This window comes from Symphalangus syndactylus, chromosome 14 (assembly GCF_028878055.3).
Source record: "Symphalangus syndactylus isolate Jambi chromosome 14, NHGRI_mSymSyn1-v2.1_pri, whole genome shotgun sequence".
NCBI lineage: Eukaryota > Metazoa > Chordata > Mammalia > Primates > Hylobatidae > Symphalangus > Symphalangus syndactylus.
In genome coordinates this window covers 61,498,009-61,512,357 of record NC_072436.2, presented here as the reverse complement: position 1 = coordinate 61,512,357, position 14,349 = coordinate 61,498,009, and the positions used below count along the sequence as shown (strand labels likewise).

At 32.9% G+C, this 14,349-nt stretch overlaps 1 long non-coding RNA gene across 1 annotated transcript; it reads left to right on the top strand.

Moving 5' to 3' along the window:
• Positions 1-413: 413 nt before the first annotated feature.
• Positions 414-4,183, top strand: LOC129461586 (uncharacterized). The gene is made up of 2 exons (XR_008650603.2): positions 414-1,373; positions 3,387-4,183. It is a non-coding gene; the product is annotated as an uncharacterized lncRNA (long non-coding RNA).
• The last annotated feature ends 10,166 nt before the right edge of the window (positions 4,184-14,349 follow it).

Below are 14,349 nucleotides of genomic sequence, written 5' to 3'. Positions count from 1 at the left end.
TTATTTAAAGCATGTGTGCCTATAAGTAATTGGCATTTTACATAATCAAGAATCTTTGATATAATAATCTCTCAACTATTTGAAACATGGCTCACATATATTTTATATGCAAATATATGTAATATTGTATATGAAACTAAATTTTGGACTTTAGAACAACTTCTTAGAATCTTGACTTAAATGTCTACAGTAATATTTGACTTAAAAAAATTTAGCACACTGTCACTATGATGAAAAAAATTAGTACGAAATTATTTAAAAAATTTTTCCACCCTAACATTTAGAATATTCTCACATTAGTGGTTCAAACCTGTTGTGATTGTTTTTAGAATTTAGATAAAAAGTGTTCCAGAAAGTTTGAAGAGAAGCACTTTAATCAATTTTTAGTTGTTCAAGCATGAAGAAACGGGATTTCATTGACATTTTAAAAACTTCAGATTCTCTCTTTGAATTCAAATGTTTCAAAGATATCTTATTTTAAAATACCAAAATACGAATAGAATATGAAGGGCTGGTTATGAGTAATATGATACACTTTTATGAGAGGATGAGATTACAGTAACAATACCTCCTCTCATAGAATAGCCAGCAAGTCTCCGCTAAATAAGTGCCTTGATTTTATAGATGTTTAATCATGGATATTGAGTTAATCTGAACGATTTGTAGACACAGGAGTTTATTAAAGAATTATATAATATCTTTGAAGTATTTAGAATAGGGTTGAAATTAAGCCTGCATCCCCACGATTTTCAGAGGTGCTGATGCCTAATAAACTCAACCCCCTGCATGCCAAAATTGGCTTAAAGCCCACCCGTTACCCAAGCTACACTTCAAGCACCAAAGTTCAAAAATGTAATTTTAAATACGCAAGAGTTTGAGGAATTCACTACTCACACTTTCTTGAACAGTCTATCCAAGTGCATCAAGCAAAATGTGAGTAAAGAAATTTTGACCAAAGCATTGATAGTAATGTAGAATACATTTAATAGTAGATCTAAGATTAAAAGGTGAGAGTGAGGGTGAGAAGAGTATATGAATTCTTCGTGTTCTGACAAAGAGAATGTAGCACCCATGTCCTACCTGCTTGGTTGCATTGCCAGTGCCCACGGTAGGCTATTTTATCCAGGTTTTTAGGTTTTGTTTTGTTTTGTTTTGTTTCTTTTCAGGAGAGTTAGTCCAAGACCAATAACTCCATAACTGGTAGAATTGGAAGACTTTAATAGTGCTTAACATTTTGTACATAGCTTTGTAACAGTTTTCTTTTTCTTTTTTTCTGAGAGATTCTTTTCAATATACCCCATCATGGTTGAACTCAAAGTCATTGCTTATTTAAAATCTACAACTGCTGACGTTTTGTATCCTTTGCATTCCAGGTACTTGGTTTTTTGTGCATTTTCTGTATTTTTCTCCATCAGTCTACCTAGATATTTGTTAGATTTAATATTTTAATATTTTTCTGAAAAAGTGAGCTTTTGCATTTTTAAATATATACTCAGTTGCTTTAATTCTGCTTTTTCATGTACTATTTCCTCCTTTTTTTTTTTTTTTTTTTGAGACGGAGTCTTGCTCTGTCGCCCAAGCTGGAGTGCAGTGGCGTGATATCTACTCACTGCAACCTCCACCCCCCACGTTCAAGCAATTCTCCCACGTCAGCCTCCCGAGTAGCTGGGATTACAGGTGCATGCCACCATGTCAGGCTATTTTTTGTATATTTAGTAGAGAGCAGGTTTCACCATGTTGGACCAGGCTGGTCTCGAACTCCTGACCTCAGGTGATCCGCCTGCCTCGGCCTCCCAAAGTGCTGGGATTACAGGCGTGAACCATGGTGCCTAGCTATTTCCTCCATTCTTTCTGTTTATTTTACTGGTTTTATCTCTCTCTCTCTCACTGTTTCTCCCCTTCTCACATTCACTTTGCAGTTGTCAAATAGCCCAGGTGATGTTACAGATGTACTCCTTTTAAAAGGAGGCATTACACATTACACACGCATCTTAGTGGCCTTACAAAAGTGTTTGGTTCATTTGTATTGACTATTCACCTGTAAAATAGTCCAGTATTCATTAAAATAGCTTCCAACCAATATTATTAGACTTATGTTTCTAGCTTTGTTTTTTTGTGTTGATATCTACCTTCACTGCTGTTTGTTTAGGAAATGTATTGTGTGTCACGTTATTTCCGTGAAAATTGTTTGAATTTGTGGTATGGTCTAGAAAATGTTAATTTTTGTAAGTATTCTGTATGAACATGAAAATAACATGAACTATGATATTCATGTTCCTTATATAACATTTGCCCTTTTTAAAATCCACTAGCTTCTTTTAAAACTTACTCTTTTAATTTTTTCTTTTATCTGTTACTGAAAGATGTGTGTTTGAAATGTCTATAATGATTTGGGGGCTTATCCATTTCCACTTACTTTCTGATATTTTTGCTTTATATAATTTGACTCTCTCTAAATATGTGTGTGTGTGTGTGAGAGAGTGTGTGTGTGTGTGTGTATATATCTATATATGTATCAGGCTAATGTACATTTAAGTCATCACATCTTAATAACTTAAAACGTTTATCACACTGGTTAGACTAGCTTATTTTTTTATTATTATTATACTTTAGGTTTTAGGGTACATGTGCACAATGTGCAGGTTTGTTACATATGCATCCATGTACCATGTTGTTTTGCTGCACCCATTAACTCCTCATTTAGCATTAGGTGTATCTCCTAATGCTGTCCCTCCCCCCTCCCCCCACCCCACAACAGTCCCCGGAGTGTGATGTTCCCCTTCCTGTGTCCATGAGTTCTCATTGTCCAACAATGATAGACTGGATTAAGAAAATGTGGCACATATACACCATGGAATACTATGCAGCCATAAAAAATGATGAGTTCATGTCCTTTGTAAGGACATGGATGAAACTGGAAAACATCATTCTCAGTAAACTATCGCAAGGACAAAAAACCAGACACCGCATGTTCTCACTCATAGGTGGGAATTGAAAAATGAGACTAGCTTATTTTAATAAATGTTTCTAACTTACATTCTATTTTGTCTACATAGCAACCTTTTGAGAAATTATATTCATGTAGTATGTTTGTATGTATATCATGTATACACAGTATCTGTATTGTTTGAACTTCAAAGTTTCTGTAAATTTATATATTAGTTGCCTCTCTTGTAACTATGATAGAGATGGATTTTTTTAATTTTGCCAATCTTTGTATTTTAACAGAAACATTGTCTGCTTAGGTTTAAGTTAATCTTTGATCATTTATAATTAATTTGTTTTATAAATTTGTTGTATATATATATATATATAATGTCTCATTTTCTCCTATCAGTTTCTGTCTTGTTTTTAAATTATGACTTTTATTTTTATTGTTTTCATAGATACAACAGAGAAATGCATAATGTCCAGTGAATTTATTAAAGTTCCAAACTCGGTTGCACGCAGTGGCTCACGCCTGTAATCTCAACACTTCGGGAGGCCGAGGCGTGTGGATCACGAGGTCAGGAGTTGGAGACTAGCCTGACCAACATGGTGAAACCCCGTCTCTACTAAAAATACAAAAATTAGCCGGGTATGGTGGCACGCGGCTGTAATCCCCGCTACTCAGGAGGCTGAGGCAGGAGAATTGCTTGAACCTGGGAGGCAGAGGTTGCAGTGAGCCGAGATCGCACCACTGCACTCCAGCCTGAGCGAAAGAGTGAGTGAGACTCCGTCTCAAAAAAAAAAAAAAAAAAAAAGTTGCAAAGTCATACTCACCTTTCTGCTCTTTTCAGAAAATTAAGGAGTCTTTGAATACTTCAGCCCTAATAGTTTGCTTCCCAACATACATATTGTAGGGTTTATCTAATTTTAAATATCTTTTTGTTTCAACACCTAATTTTTTATTTAGATCTATCTCTATGTTTACAATATATTTTGCTCTTTGTTCATTCTTTGATTTCAGAACTTCAACATTTCTGAACATGTTTTCAGAGTTTCTTTTTAGTTTCTTTAGTGGAATTCTGCTGGTGGCGTTTTGTTTTTTGTCTCTAAATATGTTATTTAGCCATAGGTTGATGAATATGTTTCTTGGCTGAGAATTTCAGAATGGCATTGTTATTCTTAAGAAATAATATTGTTTATTTTACCTTTCATTCTTTCAGATTTCAATATGATTAAAAGTAATTTGATTTTTCTAGTGCTAATTGCAATATTTTTCCCTTCCTGATTGTTTACTGTTTCTCTAGGAGATACGTAGGTGTAGGTTTATCTCCATTGTAGCTTGCTTAGCGTGCATTGAATTTTTGAATACGCGGATTAGTGTCTTACAAAAGTCTAGAGAACTTTCAGCCAAAATACCATCACATATTGTCCCTTCCCAGTTACCTTCTTCTATGAGAACACTCACTAAACACATGCTACACTTTCTCACTGTATCTTCCATGTCTCTTAATGATTCTGTCCTCATTTTGCATTTTTTTAATTATCTGTAATGCATTCTGAAATATTTATTAACTCTCACCATGGCCATGTCTAATCTGATGAGTTCATTTTTGAGTTTTTAATTTAAAATACTCTATTTTTATACAAACTACTTTTTGAATTTGCTACGTCAATTTTTTTAGTCTCCTAAAAATATATATATATTTTAATTTTTTTAAAGCGAATGTGCTTTATAATCTAACAGTGATATTTCTACTAATGAACTTTGTGGATCTGTTTGTACTCTTTTTCTGCTTTGCTTTCAAATGGTAGAATATCATTTCCTTGTGTACTTAGATGCCTTTGAATGACAAATATTTATTTTTCTTTGAAAATTATTTTGTGCACTTTTGAGGATTAGTAGGAAGAAAATTTGCCAAAGAGAATTTGAATTTTTTTGTGAGTCTACTAAAGGCACCACCATTCTGGGACCACATTCTGTTAATTCTTGGCCTAAAGGTGTTTGGACATATGTTTGGACTGCACATTTAAACAATTTTTAAATTAATTGCTGTAAACCATTAATGGTTGAGTTTCTTTAAATCTGTCCAATCTCAAGTCATTTTTATTTGCCATTTCCAGGGAATGTGAAGTGGGACTAATTTACCTCTGATTCTTCTTTATGGTGAGGATATAAATTTTGGTCCTAGCTTTAGGGAGGAGCTCCTGTGTGATGCCCTATCTTGGGAAAACCTATGTATTTCTTTACTGTCCTATGTGATGTATGACAGTAGGAATCCGCACTCATTCATTTTGGTACACGTCCGTAGGGCAAAATCAGTTGCGGTGTTTAGGTATATCTTGTCTGTTCCCTGCATCCCCGTGGTTTTGACCTTATGTTTTACTTTTTTTTGTGAACATACCAATGCTTCAATTTATTTCCAGTAATATAATCAACTATATTATAAGAAAGAGAAATTTCGATAAAACACGAATTTCATGTTTTCCTACTCTAGTTGGCTTTTACGTAAAAATACAGGTAAAATTTATTTGTGCTTTTTTGCTATTTCTGTTTTGCTATTCTCTGTTTGTCTATGTCTTCTCCACATAGACACAATTAGGGAATTTTGTACAGTCTTGTGCCAACTGCTTTGATAGTAACAAAATATATTTCTCGAACTCCTAGGTATAAAACTCAAGTATTCACAATTTAAATTCCTTTTCCCTCACTTCTATTATGTTTCCAGTCTCAATAGAAATTGATGCCAATCCAGAAATACAGGCATTATTCTAATACTTCTCACACATTACAGATATAGATTAAATTTTCTAGATCTCCTTAAATACTATCATTTTCACTACTTTTATCTTAACTGTTAAGTTCAACATTTTCTATAATATTAATATATTGTGAAAATTTCCTTACTTTCTTATTTGTCCCAGGTTAAATGTTTTGCAGTCTCTACCTCACCCTGTGAAGCATAAACATTGTATATGCTGTAGAAATAATACATAGTTCATGTGCTTAGAGATTGCACAATTTTTATTTGGTTGACAATAGCTAATGTTTTCTTCTTCATTTTCTATTTCCTGATTTTTCTTTATTTAGTACATACTACATTATCATAAAAATAAGAACGTTTTACAAACTAAAGCAAAAGCAACCCTAGGAATGAAATGCACAAATAAAATATATAAACATACAATTAGATGTACCATGTACCCTTCTAATTTGTTTAGACATTTAATTTTAGTACAATTTTAATTAAAGTCTGTGTATTATCTGTCATCATCTTAGTATTTTTTATATAACAAATTTTGTAAATAAAAAAGTCTCAATATCATTAGAAACTATTTTGGCAGAGGTTGATCTCCAAGGAATAATTCCTCTCCCAAATTATGCCATTGAGAATTTCTCTCTACCATAATTCTTTTAATCAGTTTCAGAGGAATAATAAATTTCAAAATTGTTCAAGGTACTTGTAGTAGTTCAAGTACATTTTGACAGGTGTAAAACTGTAGAGAGACTGATACAAACATATTCTAATTGACTCAAAAATATATGGGACCTATTTTGAAATCTAGATTTTAAAATGTCGTGTCAACATATACATGTTCTCCTTGTGAAATAATTGCTTTTCATTCTCTGGATAGAATAATTTAATCTTTAAACCTTCAATTCACTGTTAAAAACAAAATATTACATAAGGATATGCTTATAAAAATAATTCACAACTAGCTTTTCAATTCAGAAATATATGGGAAAAATCATCAAGCATCTAATGGATTTCAAGGAGAAATGGGTTAGTAATTTATTCCATATGTCTCAATTTTTCCTAGACACAAGGCTTCCTTTAAAATAATTGTAGGCATTTAAGAAACCACGTAAACTCAAAAGAAGAAATTGTGACACTGCCGCTTAGGTTTTTTAAATCTTTGGACATGAATCAATATTTTTTAAAATTTTATCTTAATTAGACATTGCGAGTTCACCATCTTACTGTCAGTATAGCATCCAAGCTGATTATCATAGATGACAAGTTCAACTGTCAACTGTGTTATGAGAGTTTAAAAAAATAAATGAATGTATTTGCTTGGGTATTCTTAAAGCAGGAGTGAGGACACAGCGAAAGTGAGACAAGGAAGAGAGAACAAAGTAAAACAGGAAAGATAGAAAAGCCAATAGCACATGTGTTAAGAGGCGAGTTCCTGTGTTAGATATCTGGGCTTAATTCTATGGGAAGTTTTGTGGAACATGCCTCAGAATGACATCACTGCATCCAGGGAGATTCTTCTTAGTTACCCTCACCTTTTCTTCCCACTACATGCCTAGTAACAAGCTTCCGTGCTGCTAGAGAAAGTCCTCAGCTAGAAACAGGTGCAAATTTTGGAGATGAGACCTTGTTGACTGTTAAGAATGGTTTTCTTCCCAGCAGCTACAGGTAAGGAATAGGGGCTGGGCTATTAATCCATCTGCTACAAATCAATATACCTCTTATGCTCCTTTTGGTGATTGACAATGTATTTAAAAATATTAGATGATCAAGAAGGGCTGCAGAAAGGAGGAAACAGAAGCAAACAACACACCTCTTGGTGGATTTTTATTCATTTCATCAGTTTCAAGGAAAATGTGTTGGGAGTTCCTGGCATAGAGAATGTCACAATGACATGTTTTCAATAGTGGTGCTATCCCTAGGGCAGAGAAGACCCAGAGAAAGCCCAAGTGGCTGCTGGAACAAAGTCAGACACCGTGCCACCTGTCCACACTCCTTGGCTCTGCCATCATGCTAAAGATAGGTTTAAAGGACTGGCTTCCCTCCCTCCAAAATTTAAAGAGCACAAACTGAGAAACTGAATGTAGGAGACAGCAGTGGATTATGCTGTTCTCAGGGGTCACCTCGGGTTTGGTGGAAGCATTCTTTCAAATTAACCCATCTCAGGCCATCTGCAGAGAAGAAAGGTGGTACCTAACTTTTTTTCTTGTCAGCATTTGGTTAGGGGTGTTTTATTGACCAAATATGTTCCCACAACCTAGTTTTTTGTAACTAACTAAATATAGTAGATTTTTAAATTTTATCAAAATCTATAGACAATTTTTGATCAAAATAGACTCCACATCTATGTCCTGCTTTTCTTCTTATTATTAATTACATTGCTGTATAAAAGAACAAGAGTTCAGAATCAAGAATATCTTGTCTCTTGGCATTGAATTTCTACAAGGTGCTCTTTCTTTAATGCTGTCCCAAAGGACATATTTTTACTCATTAAAAAGGAAGATCGGAATCTAGTTGTCTGCACTGCTCCAACATATTAATAATTAAAATTAGGAGGTAAATGTGTCAAAGCTACAGAAAGACTTGACATGCCATTTATATTGATGACTGTATAGCACTCTACAAACAGAAATTGTTAAATAATAGTTTATATAAATATTTTATAGCATTTCAAATATTTTAGTGCCTGAAGTTTCTCCTCTTATATAGTTCAGATGATCAATTTGAAGACTTTACTCCACTAGTTAATATGTTTTTAGTCTCGTTTGAGTATTATATAAAAGCAATTTTCAGTTAAATGTGTTCCGGTTACATAAAACATTACAAATTAGTGACTATTTAATTACATTTTCATGTTCCTGTGATGTCTTTAGAAGATTTTCATATTATTACCTATCAATATATGTATGCTTTGTCAAAGAAAAATCAAACATATATATCATTGAAATTGAAAATTTTTACAAGTACTTATTAATTCTATTGAAAAACCACATCCATAGGAGCAATTACAATATAATATTGTGAACATGTAAATATATATCTTATGTCCATTTTATATATAAGCATATATGATTAAAAATATAGTTAAGAATTTTTAAACCTAGTATTATAAAGTAAAAATTAGATAACTTCTGATGATGATTTGTTAATTAAGATATAACTATTTTGATTTGGGTGATTTTAAATAAACAAAACTATTACATGACAAAAAGTTCTTCATAAAATGTTTATGATTTTTATATTGGTTTTATCACTTTATTCCACTATTTTATTTTAAGATGACCTGCCTTGTTTAAAACACTGTATTCAACTTAATGAAATTAAATTCCATTTGTAAAAAAATTAACAAATGATTTGCTCTATTATACAGTGCGGTTATAAACCGAGTCAGTATCTCAAGATTTGATCCCCATTATTGTCATCTGTGGCCCTATTTGTTTTATAAATGTATTGTCTTTTTCCATGCCTGTCACATCTCTATTGCTCATTCATTTTTCTCTTTGTCCCTTATAGGGAGCATTGCCTATCTCTAGATTAAGCAAAAGTTGCATCTTAAAGAAGCACAATAACGTGCTCAATGTTTCTCACACAGAGAAATGTTTGTTGGTACAAAGAGCTTGATTAAATTAGATGCCAAAGTACCCTTGTGATTCAGAACATGAATGGTATTTAATTTCTTTGAAATCAATAATTGCTGAGTGACATTAATTAATGCCAATATTTCAGAAGTTGTTCTAGTTGGTGAAATGTATACAACAGGCAAAAGATTCAGAACTCTGAAGGGCAACATTATTCTATAATTAAGAATTAGGAATTCCCATTAATTATTGGGGAAAAATAATTATTAAGAATTAATGACTGAGAAAATGTTTTTATTTTTTATTTAGAAAATTATTTTGTGCATGAGCATTACTGCAAGTTTTGCAAGAAACATAAATTTAAAGAAACAATTACTTGCACAAGATGAATTTAATAACATCTTGATATTTTCCACGATCACAGTTTTATTTGGTAAATCTTTAAATGCACATCGTCTAAAGATAATAAATGAATCTTGGAAATCTTGTAGGTAGGGGTAAATATTAGGATGTATCCAATTACATTTACACACACGTACAATTACATTTACACACACATGCACACACACTGATACACGTGTGTATATATATACATGAAGTTACTAATTGATTTTAACTAATATAAGAGCCAGTAGGATTGATATATATTGTAGAACCTGAAAAATATTTATTATATACATGTTTAAAATACACAAAGAAATAGTTATTAAACTAGGCCTTTGAAACTCTACTAAAATATAAGCTGTGAACATTTTATGATCATTACAAATTCTTACACTGAATAAATATTTGTTTTTTTAATATTAATATGTTTGATACATGTGTACATTTTATACAATGTTATTTTTGTCATAGTCATGTCATGCATAATAACATTTTAGTCAAAGATGGATTACATATAAAAAAGTGGTCCTATGAGATTATAATACATATTTTTACATACTTTTCTATGTTTAAGTATGTTTAGATACATAAACTCTTACCACTGTGTTCTTACTGCCTGCAGTATTCAGTACAGTAATGTAGTACACAGGTTTGTAGCCTAGGAGAGAGAGGCTATACCATATCACCTAGACGTGGTAGGCTGCACAATCTAGGTGTTTGTAATATACTCTCCGATGTTTGCAAAATGATGAAATTGCCTATGGATGCATCTCTTAGAACATATCCCTATCATTCAGTGATGTGTGACTATACTAAAATGCTCAATCGAAGTTTCAACGCCCTCCATAAAATTGTTGTACTGTGAAATACAAATCTCTCACCCATGGCCTAAATATGTTGCAAACTAAGCAGATCATGGGAAGGAGAATGTGCTGGCATCGCTGGGATGATTTTCTCACACTACATGAATAATATCTCCAGACTTCGCGAATATGAGTCACTTGCATAGAGTTAAAATAGGCATCTCTTTGCTGGGAAATTTATCAAATGGGAGTGTGAAGTGTTTTTTAAAGATACTTGTTTGTTTGTAGCCGGTAGGCCTACAGTGGCTTATGGCAATGGTTGAGGTTGCTAAGATTTGGTAGAAGGAGGCAAAATGAAATGGCCACTTATATGCTATATGGATCACTTGTTTCTGTTGAGTTACAGATTCAGCTGGCTATTTCTCCCAATGTTATTTGGAGAAAAAAAACATGATGGTAATTTCGGGGTAACAAATACAGTATTTGATGAAAGCAAATATATTGAGGGTTAGACAAAGTACAAGATACTTTAGGCTGCAAAGTCAACACGAGACTTCTGGCCCAAATTGTGCAGAGTTTGGGTCCAGCTGCAAAGTTTAAAGGAAGAGGCCATATAAGACGATTCTCACTTCTGACACCAACTGCCAGTTCAGGGATTTCCCCAGAACACCCTCACTTTCAAGAATTTACTAGAAAGATTCACAGAACTCATTGAATGCTATTGTGCTCATGGTTTATAATAGAGAAAGAGTAGAAATTAGGACCAATCAAAGGAAGAGACGTATCACATAAGGTGGAATCTAGGAGGATTTTGAATGTTAAGTTTCCATTGTCTTCAGGACATATTACCTGTCATTGTTGTACAGCAATAAACATGGAGTACTACCAACCTGGGGAGCTCACCTGATGCTAAAAAGACACTATTTAGAAAATGAAAAGACAAATGAAAGGATGAGATAAGATGACCTTCCACATTAAGGCACTGGAAAAAGTAGCAAACTAAACCTAAAGCAAACAGAAGGAAGAAAATAAAAATTAGAGAAATTAATAATTTATAATAATAATATTTGTTAGTATTGAATAATTGATACTAATTCTTGAGCAACTTTTTTTAAAAGGAGAAACATTCACTTCCCAATTTATTCTGTGGGGCCAGTGTTACCTTGATAAAAATATTAGTCCAAATAGCATAGAAAAATAAAACTACTATAAGTATAAATGCAAAATTCCTTAACAAATACTAACAAATCAAATCTAGCAACATATAAAAGAATTATACACTATAACAAAGTGAAATTTATACTAGTAATCCCAGGTTGGTTTAACAGCCCAAAATCCATTAAGGTAATACATCTTATCCATAGAATAAGAAACAAGAATTGCATGATCATCTCGATAGATTCAGAAAAGACTAAGAAAATCCAAATGCTTTAATGATTAAAAATAAAAATAAAAACTCAATGAACCAGGAATAGAAGAGAACTTTCTACACCAGATACATGGCACCTGTGAAAAGCCAACAGCAAACATTCAACTTCCTGGTGAAAGAAAGGATACTTTCCCGCTATGGTCAGGGATAAGAATAGGATATATACTTTTACTTCTTCTAGTCAGCATTGTACTAAAGATTTTATGCAGAGCAAATCGGCAAGTAAAGAAATAAGAGTCACCCATATTGAACAGGAAGAAATAAAACTATTTGTAAATAACACATTCTTGTACATAGAAAATTTTAAGGAATCCACTGAACGATAGAACTAGTAAATTATTTCAGCAATACTACAGCATACAAGAAAAATATACAAAAATCAATTGCACACATCTACAATGAAAACCCCAAAATGAAATTAAGAAAACATTTCAATTTACAATAGCATCAAAAAAGAGATAAATAATTAATTTGGAAAATGTGATACAATATTTTACTCTGAAAATTAAATATTGTTTAAAGAAGATTAAATAATTAGCAAACATCTTACAGCCATGAATTGGAAGATTTAATATGTAGTACTTTACAATTTGAACTGCAGATTTGATGAAATCCCTGCGAGTATCCCAACAGACTTCTGTCTAGAAACTGACAAGCTGATTCTAAAATACACATGGAATTGTAAGGGACTCAAAATAGCCCAGATAATCTTGAAAAGAGAAAACATATTAGGATAATTCACACTCCCGTGCTCCAAACCTTACTGCAAAGCATCAATAATGAAGACAACAGGATACTGATGAATGAAAAATATATAGACTGATGGAAGAGAATTGAGAGTCCACATATAAAACTATGTATCTATAGTCAATGGATTCTTACTGTGGTGCCATGTGCAATTCAATGAGGAAGAGACAGCCTTTGAACAAACTTTGGTTCAACAACGTACATGTGGATCACCACTTGCAAAATAATAAATTCGAACCCTTACCCCAAAGCATACAAAAATATTAACTCGAATTAAAGACATACATGCAAGAGCTAGGATGAAGCATATGGGAAAATCTTCAGGATTTTGGATCTAGCAAAGAAATAGCTATAACACCAAAAATATGAGCAACAAAATAAAAATTAGATATTTAAAATTTCTTAAAAATTAAAGACATTGGTGTTTCAAAGGACAACCAAGCAAGTCAAAAGGCAGCTCAAAAATTGTGAGAAGATACTTGAAAACACATACCTATATGTCTGTATATATATGTATCTTGAATATAGAAAAATTGTTTTAACTCAGTAACAAATATCCCATCTCAAAACTGATAAAGGATAGGAATAGATATGTTTCCCAAGAGGATACATAAATGGTCAATAATCTCATAAAAAGGTACTCAGTAGCATCACTCATCCAGCAACTACAAATCAAAACCACAGTCAGATACTCAATGGCTAGAACTGGCCACTTTGGAAAATAGTTTGATGGCCTCTAAATATATTAAACGTAGAATTGTCCTATGACCTAGAAATTTATTCCTAGGTATACACACAGATTATCGGAAAGAGGTGTTCAAACACAAATTGTACACAAGTATTTTTAGCAGCAGTATTTAAAATAGCCAAAGGCTGAACACAACTCAAATGTCAATAAAAATATTATTGGATAAACAAAATGTTATATCCATGAAATTGAATGTTATACAGTTATAAAAAGAAATAAAGTACCAATACATGTATGAACCTTGATAGCATTGTGCCAACTGAAAGAAGCCAGGCACAAAAGGCAACCTATTATAGGAGTGTATTTACATGAAAATAGAATAGGAAAATCTATAGAGACAGAGAACAGATTTGTGGTTGCTTAGGATTGAGTAGGGGATGGGTGCATAGGAGGTTAACAGCTAAAGAAGGTGGGGTTTCCTTTTGAAGTGATGAAAATGCTCTAAAATTCATTGTCATGATGGCTCCACTTATCTGTGCATATACTAAAAGCCATTGACTTGTACACATTAATGTGTGCACTCTACGCTATGTAAATTAAATCCCAATAAACCCTTTCAAAAATACACAGAAGAGTAAGGGGTTTTGGAGTGTTGCAGCTGGGAGGCAATTTGAAATACTTAACAGGTCTCATTGAGAATATGAGGTTTCAGTAAAGACTTGAGGAAGTTGAATGAGCTGATCAACGGATAGATGGAGGGCTATCTTTCCAAGCCAAGAAATTAACTAGAGTCTTGGTCATAAGACAGCAGCATGTTGGCATGTCCAGAGGACAGTGAGGTGGCCAGGACCACTGGGAAGTTCAAGGGTGAAGATATAAAAGAATTTTGGCGGTAAACATGGGACAGATCGTGATGGGCTTGCAGACCATTGTAAGAATTGCAGCTTTTAGTGTAAATGAAATGGGGAGACAAATCGTTATCTCATTATCAATATTTTAATAAATTGGATCCATGAACCAAATCCAATTAGATGAAATT